This window comes from Bubalus kerabau, chromosome 20, assembly GCF_029407905.1.
Source record: "Bubalus kerabau isolate K-KA32 ecotype Philippines breed swamp buffalo chromosome 20, PCC_UOA_SB_1v2, whole genome shotgun sequence".
Taxonomy (NCBI): domain Eukaryota; kingdom Metazoa; phylum Chordata; class Mammalia; order Artiodactyla; family Bovidae; genus Bubalus; species Bubalus kerabau.
This window is the reverse complement of record NC_073643.1, coordinates 4,681,523-4,691,602: the sequence shown is the minus strand read 5'-3', so window position 1 is coordinate 4,691,602 and position 10,080 is coordinate 4,681,523.

Genomic DNA, 10,080 nt, shown 5'->3' with positions numbered 1-10,080 from the left:
GGGGGGCTGACGGCCAGGGCCCCCACCCCAACCCCGGGTGACTCCCGCCGCCACAGCGGCCTGGGCCCCTCCCTCGCTCCCTCCCGCGGCCGCGCGTGTCCCCAGGGTCACCCCTCCCGCGCGCACAGAGCATCCCCTCGCTCCCGTGGCCCCAAGCCGCCCTCAGCGCCGGAGGGCGAGGACCGGCAGGCGGTGGCCGAGGCAGTCCACCTACCCTCGCCTCGACCGGGTCGCGGGCGGCACCTGCAAGGGGTGAGGTCCCGCGCCCAGGGCGAGGACGCGAGTCTGGCGGCTAGCCTGAGTTCCACGTAAAGGTCTGCAGCGGAGGGGTGGGCGATGGGAGGGTAGTCGGGGCGGGGGGTGTGCGGAGACAGAGGCGAGGGGTCGCCAGGTGCCCCGTGGGCGCCAGCTTCCAGTCACCCCTCTGCGCTGGAAGGGCGCCCGTCCCCAGGCAGGGATCCGCCGAGGGGCGGGGACCCCGGGCCTGGCGGTGAGCTGCGTCTGTAAATCTAGAGAGACAGATGGGGAGGACAAGGATATTCTTGGGAATTCTTAGAGCGGGGCCCACCGACAGGCAGCTGATTAGGATGACTTCTACACTGAACCCTCCTTGGTCCTGGGGAGCACTTTACAACTCCACAGGAACTGCCAAGGCCAAGGCGACTCCGCACGCTCCAAAGGAACCTTCCAGCAGCTGTGGAGAGAAGTAGAGGATTATTAAGAAGCTGTTTAATAGTAAATAGAGCCCATTGTTCTGGGCTTTGAGTTCCATAATGCCCCCACATGGATCAGCAGATAAATGAACTCTCCGTGCATTTCTAAGTAGAGCTTAGCTTCCCCCACCACCCCTCACCCCTTATATGATGTATCACAGACTATGCTCGCCTTCTGAAACTGCAAAGTTGTCTTGTGGCTGCTTTGCATTACTTAAAGACAACTTTGACAATTTCAAGACACACCGTCCAAATAGTGGCAGTTACACAAGGACACGTCATTATGTCTTATCTCTCAGTGCAACTGATTCGTCTCTGACTCTAAATATGATAGAAGTTAACTCCCCCTTTAATCAGGGCACACAGTCAATCTGGATAATGCAATGAGAACATGCTTTTGAAAAGAAAAGTTTAGGGGTGAAATTATTCTTTTTCTTCAGAATTATGAAAAATTATATTTCAAGCTCATTTTCTAAATTGGGAGTTTGTTCAAAATAACACGAGCTTGCTTAAGTCTGACATTCGCTATACTTTTAAAGTGACATTATGACCTCTCATGCGGTAATATGCCAGCCAAGAAACTATAGAGCTTCTGCCTTTAAAGAAGTCACTTACTCTCCCTTTTCTTCCCCAGTACATTGTAATCAATCAATCCTTATAGTATTTTTATAATGGTAAATTAGATGATCTGTGTAAAGTGCTTAGCAGAGTGCCTTAGGGCATAGGGAACACTCAGTGCCTGTTTTACTGAAAATAGTAAGATGATAGAAATTCACCACGAGCGATCCTCTGAGGACCTTGATTTAGGAAGAAGAAATTGCCAGTTTAATTAATCTTTTTTCTATAAATTATTCTAAAAGATATGTGGGATCTTCAAAGAATGAAGCCCCTTCTGAAGGCAGAAAGAAAGTCAGTGGTGTTCTGTGCAACAAAGTTCTAAATTTGACAGATTTTCATTTTACGTTGTAGAAATAAAAATTTATATGTCAGTTCCAACAGGAGCTGGAATAACTGGCTGGAAGGTTATTATTCTTCCATGCTTGTTACTTCCAAAATGTGTTTGTGAACTTCAATGAAGAGCAAATCAAAACAAAGATACAATACTTCGACTGAATTTGTTCTAGATTTAGGCAAGTGCTTGTACAGGCTTCCATTGTTAAAGGCAAATATTTTTCCTTTCTCTGCCCTTCTATTTTTTGGGGGACACAGATTTTTTTTTTTTTTTGCGTCTGTCATAAGTAAATACGGGCTCAGAAAATATATTACATTTCAAAACTGTTGATTGCACCTAATTATGCATGTAAATTGCTACTTCAAGCTTGCAGACAGCTTGCAACATTTTGAAAATTTTGCCCTGGTAGTCATCTGAGGTATTTATGTTACTATTTTGCTTTTGCCTTAAATGACTTCACTTCCCCATAAGCTTTCCATTAATGATGGGGCTATGAATAATTCTGACCTTTTGGTATCTTTCTTTTGGATGATTCAAGTGAGCAAATCAGCACTTTCAACAAAATCACCATTATTATTGTTTATACCAGACCACTTGATTTTTTGAATCACTGCAATGAGATTTACAAGAAGGTGTCCTGAAGAGTCATCTAGTCTCTTGTTACTCAAAATGTCATCAACAGACAAGCAGCATCCCACCACCTGTGAAATACTGGGTCTCAGGCCTGGTCCTAGGCTGACAGCATCAGGGTCGACATTTTAACACAACTTCTTCAAGTGACCCCTACCATGGTCCCTACCAATCAAGTCTGAGAAGTGCTGATCTAACACAGCATAGTTGGCCTTTCTCCTTTATAATTCTTTGGCACTGTCCCTCTAAAATACCACTTGGAAAGAAAAACACAATGTTGACACACATTTTTGTTTTGGTCAAGACATTACAGTCCCTTCCTACTCTCCCCTCGCCACCGAGGATCTGAGACCTGAATGTTTAATGATGAAAAATTACATCAAATAAAAATGAACCTATGCTGTATATCTCTGGTAATGAATTAGAAGTGTATACTTTTCTAAAATCAAACAAAGAACTAACCTGAAAGGGGACTTATACTTTACCTTGAATAACTATTAAATACAAACTTGTGGAACTTAGTCCTTAAAAACTTGGTTAATTCTTGACTTCAGACGTGGAAGTCCAGTGTCCACTCTGCTGGTATTATTGACTGATACCTTCTGTTACAATGCAAGCAGAAACCACCATTGGTGCCTGTGCCATGACAGTCAAAGCTACAATAATTAGGTGTGCAAATGGACTAAATTATATCAGATCAGATCAGTCGCTCAGTCGTGTCCGACTCTTTGCGACCCCATGAATCGCAGCACTCTAGGCCTCCCTGTCCATCACCACCTCCTGGAGTTCACTCAGACTCACGTCCGAGTCAGTGATGCCATCCAGCCATCTCATCCTCTGTCGTCCCCTTCTCCTCCTGCCCCCAATCCCTCCCAGCATCAGAGTCTTTTCCAATGAGTCAACTCTTCACATGAGGTGGCCAAAGTACTGGAGTTTCAGCTTTAGCATCATTAACAGCTTATTGCTTTAAAAACACTTTTTTTAAAGCACATGTACACAGATCAATAAATGGTTACTTTAAAAGGCTACCTGGAACCCTGTTCTCACCTGTAATGTACATGAAATTACCAGGCAAATGTCCCTGGAAGGCAGATTAGAACTCAGCAGGATGGGAGCCTAAGAATCTGCATCTCTAACAAACTTCCAGATGAGGCCAGTGTTTCTGGTCCTCAGACCTAATAGACTTGCTTTACCTCCATCAACAGTTCTCAAATTTTAATCAGTTGGCAAGCTTTTTAAAAGTCTTCAGTGACTAGATTACACCCCAGACAAGTTAAAATAGAACCTCTGGGGTTGAGTTCTAGGTCTCAGGAGTGTTTGGACCCCAGCTGATTATGACATGCAGCCAGGACTGGGAATCAGTGCTGTTGATATGCGCTTCTTCAATTGTCATTTCCAAGACCAAAGCAGCAGCATCTCCAAGGGGTAGATACGAATGCTGACTCTCGGGCACCACTCCAGCCCAACTGGGTCAGTCTCTGCACTCTAAGCTCTCCAAGTGGTGCGTCCGCGCATCTCAGGTTTGAGAAGCACAGCTCTAGTGTAGCCCATGGGCCATGGGGATGGCACGCCAATAGCTACAAACTGATGGTAATTCCTTCCCACTTGGCTCTTCACGGATCTTCACATGTTCCCAGAAGCTTTCAGGTAAAGTTCCCGTTGAGGAGAGAAATCCGCACGCATCCCTGGCTGTTCTAACAACCCTGTGATTAGCAGTGCTGTTAGTAGGACTTCCAACGACGACAGACATGTGCTGTGTCTGTGCTCTTCTATAAGCTGCCACTGGCCACTGTGGCTCCAGGACGGCCCTTGTGACCGGGAAGCTTTCCGTTTTCACTGGAGTTCATTTGATTGCTCTAAATGTAAACGGCCTCCTGTGGTTGCTGCCCACCCCCGCCCCCACTCCCTTTACTGGACAGAGCAGCTCCAGAGTACTCACCCTTCCTCAGCCCTTTTTCAAATTCCCAGGTTGAACCCAGGCCCCTCCAACCCCGCAGCTTGTGTACTTATTAATCCCCAGTGAATGCGCTGAGATGACAAACATCTGCCTCGCTGCCTCATCTGCATAATAAGTAACATTATGCTTATTATTTTGAATGAGAGGAGTTTAACTTGAATTAAATGCCATCAAAAGTTGTCAAAACCTTTTTCATAGTATTCATAATCATGTAGCTTGAATTTTACAGCCTTTTCAAACAGCAGCAGACATGGGGCGCGTTTAGAACTGCCTTGAGAAAAAGAGACAAAAAGTTGCAAATGGATTCAGGGTATAAAACACAGAAAGACACCCCTCCCCCAGCATTTTATTGGTGCACTGTAGGGAGTTCCTTAAATTCGGAGAGTGTCTGTGTTGAAAATAAATACCGAAACCTGAAGATTCCTCTTGCAATGGACGATGAGATATAAACAAAGGAAGGATCAAGGAGTCAAGGAGCCAGAGGATGGCGAATGGAACTCAAACTAGAAATTCACTCAGGGACGACCCGGCAGCCCAGTGGTTAAGACTTTACCTTCCAATGCGGGGAGTGCAGGTTTAATCCCTAGTCAGGAAACTAAGATCCCACATGCAGAAAAACCAAGACATAAAACAGAAGCAATATTGTACAAATTCATTAAAAGATTTTTTTTTAAAAAGGAAAACAAATGCACTCAACAGTTACCTGGAATGTGAATATCTAATCTGTGGAATCAATGGGCAGGGAGACGGGAGGGGAGGTGAGGGGACAAAAATACACGTGGTTTGAAACAGGCACCAGCTCCACAGAGTCTTTCTTTCTCCAGGCTTAGATCAGCACCACCACCCGCATCCATAAGAGCACCACCTCCAGGCAGGCTCCCAGGAACCCCATGAAAGGGGCAGTGATCAAGAAAGAGATAATTCGGGGGACATGATTTTAACTGACACATCTCAGAGAACAAATAGCAAATCCCTACTTAACAGGGAGGGGGGTGTTGTTAAACTAAAGTCAGCTCTTCCCTTTGATTGAGAAAGGGAGTTAACACAAGCTGCCTCATACCAGGAGGCCTACACCAGGAAGACATTTCATTATCTCTGCCTTGCCAGCTACTGGTTTGGTATCATGTGATGTAAGATTATGGCCACAAAGAAACGTGTAGCCAAGGGCAACAGCCTCCGTGCTGAGGATGGTCACTTCTTAGCAACAGAAACCAATAAATAGAGAAACTCCAGGGGACTCTAGACAACAGGCTTTTGGAAGTTTGGCTCAGAGGCCATTCAGCACTCGCCCTGACCCTCATTCAGGCATCTAAGACCCCTGCCCTCACCCAGGCTCTCCATGCCTTCACAAATGGAGGGTGAGTTTCTTCATTATCCACATCAATCCAGCTCAGAAGAGAGTGGCAAGAATGACAGTGAAAGAAGAAGAAAATATTCACTCCCCTCGTTGGTGGCCTAAAATCCTGTGTTCACATAGCTTCACAGAGACCCTGCCTAAAAACACAGTGAATTAAAATTAAGTCACAAGCCACAGTTGTTGTTTTAGGCAATGTTTGGAGCATTCTACATCCTTCACTTGCCCAAACACATGCATTTTTCTTGGCTAAATTTACAGGTTTAGTTTATGAACATAAGGGATCCCAGGGATTTGGGACTTTGACCTGAAAATATTCACCTGAAAATATTCCAGGAGATTGCAGTATTAAGAGCAGAGGCCCAGGGACTTCCCTGTTGGTCCAGTGGTTAAGAATCCACCTTCAGATGCAGGGGATGCAGGTTTGATCCCTGACTGGTGAACTAAGATCCCACATGGTTCAGAGCAACTAAGCCTCCACACTGTAACTAGAGAAACCCAGGTGCTGTAACTACTCAGGCCAACTTAGAGGGCCCACGCACGGCATCCAGAGAGCCCACGCACCACAGCCAGAGAAAGCCTGCATGCTGCAACAAAGACCCATGCAGACAAAAAAAAAGAGTGTAACTAATAGCAAAGGCCCAGCAATATGGAGGCAAGTCTGCTGAGAAGAGGGTCTGTGTGTCTTCCTGTCGCTTGTACAGAATGACAGCTTTGCTGAGTTGGTTCTAAACTTGACCAGCGCCAGAATACCCCTTTACTACTGATGAATCTGGGTGGGAGGAGGGAGCTGGTGTTTGTAGGCAGGTGATCATATTGATGCTTTTGAACTGTGGTGCTGGAGAAGACTCTTGAGAGTCTCTTGGACTGCAAGGAAATTCAACCAGAACATCCTAAAGGAGATCAGTCCTGAATATTCATTGGAAGGACTGATGCAGGAGCTGAAGCTCCAATACTTTGGCCACCTGATGCGAAGAACTGACTCATTGGAAAAGACCCTGATCCTGGGAAAGATTGAAGGCAGGAGGAGAAGGGGACAACAGAGGATGAGATGGTTGGATGGCATCACCGACTTGATGGATATGAGTTTCAGCAAGCTCCAGGAGTTGGTGATGGACAGGGAGGCCTGGCGTGCTGCAGTCCATGGGGTCTCAAAGAGTCAGACATGGCTGAGTGACTTAACTGAACTGATAGTATTTCTGGATATCTGAACCAGGCGGGATACATCCACCCAGACACCTCTACTGGAGCAGAGAGAGGAGGAGAGTAGAGGCCGCAGGAGTGCATTATAAACTCCCTATGCCTGGAAAGAACCCTCAGAAAAAGAGAAGTGTTAATTTCCCCAAATGAACTCAGCCTCACTCTCACCTCCATGTCCTGTGTCCCGGCCCCCTCCCTGCCTGGTGCCCAGGTGGGAAAGCTCTGGGAGCCCACCCTGCACAGCTCTTCTTCCCGCCTCTTACATCCCTCACTGGTCCTGGGGGTCCCCAGACCACCATCAGCTCTGCCAGCCCCACTCCCCTCAACTGTAGAACTCATTTACTGAGTGTTAGACATGATTGGTCAGAATTAACATTCGTCACACCAGGCTCTCAGGAATTACACTCCTGCCCTCGTCCCCATTAGCATCAGACCCATATCAACTTGAGCAAACCAGAAATTTCATGGAGGTGTAAAGCTGGCAGAGGTGATGCTCTAGCAAGTGCCTTTTATCTTACAAGTGCCTAATAAATATTACATTTTCATAATTTGGCTTTTTAAATCAGAAATTATCTTTCATTCCCTCACATGGCTTATTTTAGAAGACGCACCTAATGCAGTGCCCTGCACATGGTGAGGACTAAATAAATGTTTGAGAATGAATATTAAAAACCTTGTACGTGAAGGCTTAAAAATGACTTTGCATCTCATCTTGGAAAATTTAGTCTTCAGAAAAGTAAGACAAGAGGCAGTTGGAAACTGTGCTTTCACCGTGGGCTTCCCATGATCATGTCTGTGTCAATGTCACTGAACCATTGCAAGCGGGTGAGTAACTTTTCACAGGGACCTTGTCTGAGTCTCCATCTCCATTTTTTATGAATTGAGGAACTAGACAACCCTTTCAGCTGAAAGACTCTGAGATAACAGCAGTAGATATTTTCTGACCAATTAATTGCACGCTGACTGGATCCCCTAACCCAGGGATGGGGAATCCCTCTGTAGTTTGTAATGATACACATTCACATTCATCTGTTAAGTAGCCAGTCTCGTATAACTAAATCCCTTTGCAGTACACCTGAAACTAACACAACAGTGTAAATCAACTCTACTCCAATATAAAATAAAAAGTTTTTCTTAAATAGCAAACCTTTTCCCTTATTTCTAGACATGGTGGTTGGCCTCTGAGTCACCGTGTCCTTTATCTGTACTGCTGCTTTTCGTTTCAGAACCAGAGTATAAGTAACATGTGCACCTACAATAATAATCAGGAAAGACGTTTGGGGAATCAGGAGTTTAAATGCAAATAGGAAACACAGGAAAGAATCCACAGAGACAGCAATAAACAGAATAAGCGAGTTCACAGGGAAAGCCAGTATTGTGTGGGTGGTGACCAGCAACATTCACCTTAATGTATCTCCAGAGAAAAGAGAAGGACCACTCACAGTGAGGAAATTGAAATCTCGCTGGGTGATGTACACCTTTACAACAGCGCACACGTCTCTTAAGAACATCCTATAGCGTAGAAATGAAGGCCTTAAATGAACACAAACTGCTTCTTCTGGCTTCTCTTTCAGGACGCAGGCTGCCAGCCCTCTGCTCTGTGGGCACAGTTGTGTTACATATCACTGCTCACTGCCCCCACCCAGCCCCCGCCTAAACCAATGCCTTTCCAGCTTCTGATCTGAGCTGCCCTATGTTTCATGCCAAACGTCGCAGGAAGCTCCTTGGTCTTCATTCCCTCCGTGTCCTCTGACTGTCCCATCACAACTGTCCTTTTCACTCTTCTTTCCCTCCCCATCATCAAGAGACCTGTTCTCCACGTGACCTTTCTTCAGAGCGCTCACAAAACGCCCTTATCTTGGGGAATGGCATCACCGTCAATCACCAGAAAGACCCAGCAGAGCATCAGGCATCAATAGGCAGCACCTCTTTTAATGATCATGCCATCTCCCTGCAGAGCCATTATGAGCCTCTCATGGTGCCCAGGGGAACTCGGGTTCTGACAGAATGGGTAGCAGGACGAAAGCACTACCAAGGTGGGGCAGAATAAGAGCTTGAACCCAGGCCTGCCTGCCTGGCGCCACGGTCCTTCCGCACACCTGTGCACGTCTATGGTGGGTGAGCTCGGTGCTCCATAGGAGAATAGTCGCTTGTGTCACTCTCACACCCGCAGTGCACACACACCTGGGCGGCAGTGACGCTCCACGGACCGTGAGTCACGTGGCTTGGCTGGGCGCGCGGGGGCAGTGGCCGCGACTGGGGCCTCACTGGGAGCTGCCTGGGCTTCCTCACAGCATGGAGACCGGCTTCCAAGAGCAAGGAGCCTCCTGGAAGGAGCGGGGCACAGGGCATCTTTATGAGTGGGTCACAGTGTCACTCCTGCGGTGTTCTGCTGGTCAGGCAAACGCAAAGCCCCACCCAGCTCCAGGGGGAGGCTGCAGAGACACCAGCTGTCAATGAGGAAGTGTCAAGATGTGAGAAGAGACTATAAGACAGGTGGAGACCCTGAGGCAGCTGTCAGTGGGGAAAACAAGCTGCTGCATCAGGATTCCTGTACAGCTGTCAGTGGGGAAAACAAGCTGCTGCATCAGGATTCCTGTACAAAGCCCACCTATTTATTTAGACTTTTATCTCCAAGCCCCGACATCTCTGCTGGAGCCAGTTCCAGAGTTAAGATTGTCTATTGGAATTTTTCAAAATAAAAATTCACAAAGTACTTTGTTAAAACCAGCTCTTAGTTGTTCTTCATAATTTTCGTGAGCAGCTCTGTTCTTCCTCATCACCAGCACTGACCAGCTCACCTGAAGCTCTACCTCCTCTGTTTCCGGCTCCTGACAGGCAGGTGCTTGGTCCTATTTCTCCTACTCATCAAATAGCTTTTCTTTAAGAAAAGGGCAATCCACTGCCATATTCTTGCCTGGGAAGTCCATGGACAGAGGAGTCTGCGGGCTACAGTCCGTGGGGTCGAAACAGTCAGATCGGATTCAGCAACAGCAACAACACGGACCTGGCTTTGCCTTGGTTATTGTCCCTGAGTGGTAGAGATTCAACAGTGTACACACACAGAGTAGGTTTCCTCCTCCAGGGAATCTTCCCAACCCAGGGACCAAAGGGTTGGGAAGATCCCCTGGAGAAGGGAAAGGCTACCCACTCCAGTACTCTGGCCTGGAGAATTCCATGGACTGTATAGTCCATGGGTCGAAAAGAGTCAGACACGACTAACTGACTTTCACTTTCATATACATGTATCGTATACTGTCTTTGCTCTCAAATA